Source organism: Corvus kubaryi, unplaced genomic scaffold, assembly GCF_017639235.1.
Source record: "Corvus kubaryi isolate FWS band 111438036 unplaced genomic scaffold, C.kubaryi_AGA036_p1.0 split1-37296, whole genome shotgun sequence".
NCBI classification, from domain to species: Eukaryota; Metazoa; Chordata; class Aves; order Passeriformes; family Corvidae; genus Corvus; species Corvus kubaryi.
In genome coordinates this window covers 225304-231323 of record NW_024582075.1, presented here as the reverse complement: position 1 = coordinate 231323, position 6020 = coordinate 225304, and positions in this window count along the sequence as shown.

Below are 6020 nucleotides of genomic sequence, written 5' to 3'. Positions count from 1 at the left end.
CAACAGACGCAACCAAGCAACTCTGACTTCTCTGAAAAAGTTTATCTGGCCTTCAGAGTGTGACAATTTTCAGACACAAATGCACACACCCCCTTATATGCAGAGAGACATATATAAAAAGCAGGACAGTGCTAGTTTTAAGGCAGTGTGTTCTTTCTTATTTCCAAGTCAATTCAATTACCCCATGCAAGGATAGAACAGAATCTCTGTTGTACATAGCTCTCACATTATGTGCTGGCTGTGCATCTTATTACACATGAAAGTTATTGTTATTGTAATGTATCTCAGTGGTATACCAAATGTTATTTTAATGATGTAATTAATATGCTTGGATTTACCATCTGATGTTCTTAGGCACCACTTGTGTTAGCATGTGATGCTAGCAATTTCAAACATGCTCAGAAACAGCAGTTTTTTGTTAAGGGACTTGGCAAAGAAGATAAAGGATTAATAACATAAGTCACATTCTCTAACAACATTTTAAAAAAATTTGTGTCAGATGTGTTCAACTGACAAATCAACTCAGAGTGATGCTGCCTCTGAAGCTTGTACAATATGCATTATTTATATATACCTGAGCTTTCTCTTTTTTTTTTTTTTTTTTAATTGAGTATAGTAGGGTTTAGCAGAAACAATCCTTCTAGAGTCTGAACCTTGTAATAAGTAGAGCTCATTTTATGATGGACTGATTTCAGTACTAAAAAGTTAACACTGCCTTGGTGGACAAGTGATGCACACAAGCAAGAAAATGAGGGGGGTTTTTTTGTTTTTTTCTTTTTTGTTTGGTTTGTTTTGGTTTTGAGGAGCACTTCTTTCTTCTAGAAAAGATAACGATACACAGTTACCCTAACGTAGCAAGGATGGTGCTTGAAAATGACGTTCATGTACATAAACAGAGTAAGAGTCCGAAGCAGATTCCAAATTAGTCTTTATCAACATTATTATTTATCACTCATCACTTGCTAACCATAAATGACTTTTTTTATTAGAAAAACAGTTACAAGCCTAATAAAGAAATTGGATGAAGCTTAATGCATATTAATGGTGGGAAGGATTTAGGAACATCCAAGAATACAGCAAGAAATAAAAGTTTAAAAGATTTGTTTCATTCTTTACTCTCCATCAAGATTTTACATCTCCATTCTTTACTACATCTCCGCTGTGTTCTTCATATCACAGCCCAGATTGTTTATGGTATGATTTCCAATTTTCTTCTCAGTCTTCTAATCAAGGTATTAAAAACATAAATGAAGGGGTTTCTTTTCAAAAGGAAAAAAAATAAAAACAAACATAAATACAAAGGCTATGGAAAAATTTACACTGAAATATGCTTGATATAAATATCCACTACTAATCCATCAAATATTTGAGTAGACCTTGCACAAAATAAAGCATTCACTTAAAAATATTGTAATTGGAAAGTATAACACTGAGGATTTTAATTGTCAAATATGGAATTCATATGGAATTCACATTTTGTTATTCTTTGAAAAAAGTAGGGAGAAATCAGTTCTTATTCAAAACTCTATATTGAGCTAAATGTAATCACCAATGAGTAACAGAAGAGGCACAGTACAAGAAGGACACTATAAATTTCTGGATGCCAAATACATAATAGTGATATTTTTCTCCACTTCCTGTATTCTCCGTCACCATGGACTGTGGGACCATATCCGCTGGTCTGGCAGCTGGGTTTCTTTAACCAAATAATACTGAAATGAGATATCTGAATATTTCAAGTATGCTGTTGCCAGAAATACAGAATACATTTAGAACAGAAAGTATCTTTTCATCTCTGCCACGACTGGTTTGATCTTGAAAGCACTCTGTCTTTAAGTAGAGAGATACATTAGAAAGCATCATACCGCAGGAGGAAAGCAGAACTGGCCTTTTGAACTCTTCCCTCTGGTGAATGTTTTGCCTGTGGATTGGTGCCAGTTCACACCTCAGACTCATGGTGTGAGTAACTTGATACGGAGCCCTTGGAACAAAGGACTCTTTAGGTAAAGCATCTCTATAATGCTGAAGAAACAGATTTCAAGTATTTGATTTCAATAGTAAACCTCTCCAAGTGACATTTTAGTACCCTTGCTTTCTTCTGCCCTCCCTATACTCAACTTCACTAAAAAATACTTTTTCTAATAGTTCTAACTCCTATGAAAAGCCAAACACCTGGAGCTACCAATAAATTCAGTCCAACTAGCAAGAGGTTACAGCTGCTCATACAATTCAGCATTTAAGCCAAGACAAAGACCAGTGGTGGGAAAGCAGATATTTTTCATTTACATGCACGATCCCCTCATACTGTGGTTCTTTACTTGTACACTGACTTGAAAAGACCAGCACAATGGAGAGAAGTACCACAGTTTGACCTTCAATCTCATGATAATCAAGGTTTTTAAAGACATATTTATGTAATATCCAAACACAAGCAAGTTTCTATAACCTTGGTCTGACACAGTCCTGCAAAAACAGCTGTGTGAATTCTTAGTTACACAATTGCCTTAAAAGGACAAATCATCTTAGGAGGCTTCTCTCGGGTCAAGAAACATTGACATTTCTCCAGTCATACAGAAACAGAGCCTGCATATTAAAGAAAAAGACCTACTCAAAATAGATGTAGAGGTCAAAAGTGTTTTATGAGAAATCAAACATCTTTGTACTTATAAAACATTGCTGTTGAATTGCGTGAGTCCTGTTTAAGTCAAGCAGGTCAACTGAAAAATGACAGCAAGATGTCAAACACATGCACAATAAAATCACAGACCTTCTTCAACTTGCTAAAAACACTCAACACTTCAAAAATTTATAACTAATACATTCTTCTGTTAAATATAAAGTATGTCTTTTCTCTCAACCTACTTATTCAAGTGTTTAATAGCAGTAGATGAATGTAGCAATAATATTCTAGATACTTTTCCTATAGGATTTAAGAAATAACAAGAAGAACACTGTTATGGTGATAAGATTTAAGATGATAAATTTCCATTATTTTAGTATTTTTTAGAGGCAGCTCTGTAACAATGATAATTCACAAGAGAAAAGGGAGAGGACAATGTATTTCTAATATTAAAGAGTACTTAGTACATCAGAATTATTTCCTTCCAGGAACCTTATTTTTAATGCAGAATGAAAAACCTACAAAATAAAACCTAAATGCACATTACTACACATAATGTATCTATTTATCAAGGAGGCACCATGTATAAACTAATAATCTGTAGAAAGGCATGGCAATGAAATTCTATTACAGACCAGGCCAAAAAAAAAGTTATTATAAATTTAGGATTTAATGGTTGTTTTGGGAGGTTTTCCATCTGAAGTTCTCTATTGTTCTTTAACAATCACTCCTTATAGAGTGTAATAGGTAATAGTTCATGATGACTTAATCTTCCTTGCAGAGAGACAGAGCAGCTGCTGAAACAGTATAGTTAAGAACTACACATTTTTCCTTGCTGCCTCCTTTGCCTCAGGAGGGAAATAGTCTGCTTTTGTCAATGTAAATGTAGGCTAGTAGCTGATTATTCCTCTTTATCACTCCTTCTTTACATGCCAACTCAGCAGTACCATGAGCTGTGCAGTTGGCAAGAAGGAGAGAGTTATTTTATTCAGAACATTTTATCCTGTATTACAATACATAAAACTAGCATTAAGTGGTAGATTCATTTGGGGACCAATCTTCCCTTTCCCACATGGAAATCAATGCCTGTTTTGCTACTTGCTTCGCTAAGAACTACATTGGATGTTTCATGCTTTGGGAAAGGAAGTTTGAATATATTCTCATAACAAAATACAAATCCCTGAGACCACAATATCCTCAAAGATATGCATAGTGCTACTGAGACTCTCAATGTGCTCCAAACCCAGATTCGAGTTTTAATTTATTTATACATATGCAATGAGAATAGCAGCCTGTGGACATATTTTTTGTCTCTATTTCCTACTTTGCAGTTTTTCTCTTGTCAAGGGTTTAATTATGCCTTAAAATTAGGAGATTGTTGTAAAAAAATGGAATAAGAATTCAGTACTATAAAAGTTTCTGTAACCTGTATGTTTTAATAGTGGTTCAATACTTATTTTATAGGTGGACAATTTTATAGAAAGAAAAAACCCAGATATTCTTCCTTGCAAAACACTTTGAGAGCCACTGAATAGACATATAATCTAATGTCAAAGTTTTGAAACTGGGGAAAGAAGTTAAGTGACATAACTAACCCCATAGGAAATATAATTCTGACATATTAACACTAGTGGTAAATTTGCAGTTGCACAAGATGAGCTGGGGAAGAAGGAAAGTGAGGGCAGATGAACAACACAATAAGCACACAGGCTTTTTCCTGAATGAATTTTCTTTAGACTTTGCTGTGATACTGGATTTTTTTACTTTTTCCTCTGTTAATGGAGGAGATCAGGAATAAAAGAAGAAACATGCACGACAATCTATTGGTGGCGGACATAAAGGGAATTACCTTGCCCATTGAATACCATTTAGGTTGGAATCAGATCCACTACTATTAATTTCTACCTTTTTAATGCACACTTTAGCTAGCACATGACCCATACTGTGTAACAGCAGTTACACCCCAGGGACTAGAGATTAACAGCATGTGCTACGAGTGGTTTATTTTACAATTGCTGTGAAATAAAAGCTGATGGAAATGAGCTGGTGAATTACTCTGCCAGCAGAATCAACAATATTTTTCTCGACTTGGAAAAGCTCACTTCAGTCTTGATTTTTTTCCTCCCTAATATTGGTTTCATTGAAGAACACAGTAGTTAGGGGAAATCTGGGGGAGGGGAAAAATAGAAAAGCATAGTGTTACACTCAATTCTGCCATTTTCATTGTATGCTGCACCTCATCTGAATAAATTTTAGCAGCTAAATCTCTATGTCACAGTTAATTAAAACACAATTTGGGCATATAAAGCAACAGTCAAACGAAATGAAAATTATTTTTCTAGAAACTCCAGTCAGTTAGCTTTTCCTTCTGAATAAAGGAACATTAATTCAGTTGCTACACACTTATATTTTTTGAGTGCTAGGGAAGAAAAGTAATCTTACAGAAAGGTATCAAAGAAGCTTGTTGTTTTTCAGCCCATAACGAACAAAAAGGGCTGCAACAAGAAAAAGTTGTCTCCACAGCTTTTCTATTAAGCAGTAAATTCATTTCAATTTTAAAAAGAAGGCTATTGTAAAACAGTCTATATTGTTAATGAGCAGGTAGGAAGCGTGTGTGTTCTGACCTTTAGGGACAAACTGCACCGAACTGCGTTGGGTACCAGGCACACAAGGAGGTTTTCCCCTTCCCAGCATGCTTCCCTCCACAAGGGAAATTTATCACAAATAAATCTCATCAGCTACTACTTCTTTAGTGATAAAATATACTGAATTCAGCCTTTAAAGCTGCATCTTCTTAAAAGGAGTAATGCAAGAGTAATGGAGAAAAATAATATCAAAATTAGGCATCTCAAGAAGGAGTGAACATAACAGTCAGTCATAAATACATTTTGTCTACAATTAAATGGGTGTTTTACCCCTTTATTGAGATTTCTTTTTTCCTCTTTCACTCTTTTCTGCATTTTACTTCAAGCAAGTCATTAGTCATCTTTGGTATTGCTCCAGGTTTCAGAGAAGTTTTGAATTTTTCATTTATTGTCTCCCTGTTAGTTCGTAACACACAGCAGTTATTGCTAAGAGATACAGCTGACTGCCTGGCCTGATATTTTAGTGCCCCAGCAGCCATGCGTGCCTTACTCAGCTCTATCAGGTAATGATATGTGACATGACTTACACGTGCAGAATTGAGAATTCATTGTGAACCTATTTATAATTACAACACAGTTGAAAGAGAAAGATGGTTTAATAGGCACTAAAAAGATCCTTGACAAGGCACAGAGACATGACTCCACATGCTTATTTGTATTTGGAAATTGGTTTTTATCTGTAATTTTGTATGTAACAAGTATACTCAATCTTAGTCCTTTCTTCATCACAGAGGACCTAGGAAAGTTTTGCTGAT